Source organism: Oratosquilla oratoria, chromosome 25, assembly GCF_046742065.1.
Source record: "Oratosquilla oratoria isolate Oo_2021 chromosome 25, ASM4674206v1, whole genome shotgun sequence".
In the NCBI taxonomy this organism is placed as follows: Eukaryota; Metazoa; Arthropoda; class Malacostraca; order Stomatopoda; family Squillidae; genus Oratosquilla; species Oratosquilla oratoria.
The window spans coordinates 50,926,368-50,928,481 of NC_134801.1; positions in this window are offsets into that span (position 1 = coordinate 50,926,368).

Sequence of the window (2,114 nt, forward strand, 5' to 3'; positions counted from 1 at the left end):
TCATAGTAATTGATTTGTCGCTTTGCCAGAAACTTTACTCCTTCATTCTATATTTTTTCTGGCCAGTATCATACGATACTCGGGTCTGAAGGGATTCAAGGAATGTACTGCAAGCCTCCTTCATGTTATTCTTCGCCACCAGGTACTTCTTCAGGAGTTAATCATTCTGCATTCCTCAAGTGACGTCACCTTGTTGCATTTTTAGCGAATAGATAAAGCCTTGAGATGTTCCTGGTGCCAAAATATGTGTGTGTGTGTGTGTGTGTGTGTGTGTGTGTGTGTGTGTGTGTGTGTGTGTGTGTGTGTGTGTGTGTGTGTGTGTGTGTGTGTGTAAATTCTGTATCTTCTATTGAAGTTTCTAACAAGATGTGTTCTTAAGGGAGCAAATATGTGTCCAGGACTTCTGCTTGATTGAATAAAATTTCCTCTGGTAGTTAAGCCATCTGAAATAAGACAAACCACCCCTTTATCGCGGAAACCTTTCTACAACTGAATAAAACCACCAGGAGTCAGTCTAGAAAGAAATCTATAGAATGACAACTTCACCAGGAGTCAATCTGAAAAATCTTTAAAGCATACTAACTTCTCCAGGAGTCAAGTCTGATTTTTTTTTTTTTTTTTTTTTTTTAAGGAATGACAATTTATCAACTGTCAGAGGAAATCCTGTCCATGGCAAAGGAGGCCACTATCAGAACCCTCGCGAGCGCTTGTGGTCCCTTCCGCTCCTCATCCCTCGTCACCGGAAATTCTTGACGTCTGAAGAAGTCGACCGACAAGTCTTAGGCTTTCACATACCCGGCCTCTTGTCCCCGTTCTTCGCGTCACAAGGTCGTAAGCAGATTCCTGAGTATTACTTTAGTATGTGGCCTACCTTTTGAATGTGGCCTACGATTTTTCTTTCTCTGGCCTACCTATTCAACGCACCGAGGAACGCACCCATCTCTGTAGGTTAGGTTAGGGTTAGGGTTAGGGTTAGGTTAGGTTAGGTTAGGTTAGGTTAGGTTAGGTTAGGTTAGGTTAGGTTAGGTTAGGTTAGGCTAGGCTAGGCTAGGTTAGGTTAGGTTAGGTTAGGGTTAGATTAGGTTAGGCTAGGTTAGGATAGGTTAGGTTTGGTTTAAATGAAAATATTTTTAAAGTATTGTTGTTTGTTTTAGATTTTTCCTGAGCTGGGACACATTCAAATAGAGTAGGCCACATTCTAAAGCAGTTTCAAAAAGGTAGACCACATACTAAAGCGGCACCAATTCTTGTAAGTTCACGTCGTCTCTCCATAAGGTTCAAATGTACTTAGTCTTTCGCTGCATTGCCTCTGGTATCAAACTTCGGTTGCAGTTAACTTGTAGGCTTACATGAGCTCACCGTTTTATATTCACTAATCAAAAGTTCATTCCTTCATGTGGACACATTTGTCCCAGATTCTCGGGAAATTTAACAGTGAGTCCAAGGCCCGCCAGCCAAGCGGGCTATCGACACAGCGAGGATACTGGTTCCGGTCTCCTTTCACGCAGTAGCTGAGATTAGCCTTCAAAAACATGTGGGAATGATGAAAGAGACCCCGGGTAATTAGAGCTCGGACTTCGTGACATTCCTAAAGATTCTCTTCAAGAATACTTCTTCGTATCTCTCAGGATACCATTCTTTGGCATCATTCAAAGAATCTGGAATATCTTCTTGAAAGATATTCCAGTTCGAGCTCTGACTTCGCGACATTCCTAAAGATCCTCTTCAAGAATACTTCTTCGTATCTTTCAAGATACTTTATGGACAACTTTATGGATGGGGAGGACAGGTGGTGATGGATACGGAGCTGCCTAGTGTAGGCCTTATGGTCTCTTGCAGTCTCCTTCATTCTTATGTTCTTATGTTCTTATGTTCTTCGGCATCCAAAGACTCTGGAATATCTTCTTGAAATAGAATAGTTCGAGCTCGTACTTCATGAAATTCTTAAGATCCTCTTCAAGAATACTTCTTTGTATCTCTCAGGATACCCTTCTTCAGCATCCAAAGACTCTGGAAATTCTTCTCGAAAGAGAGCAGTTCGATCTCGGACTTCGCGAAATCCTTTAAGATCCTCTTCAAGAATACTTCTTCGTATCTCTCAGGATACCCTTCTT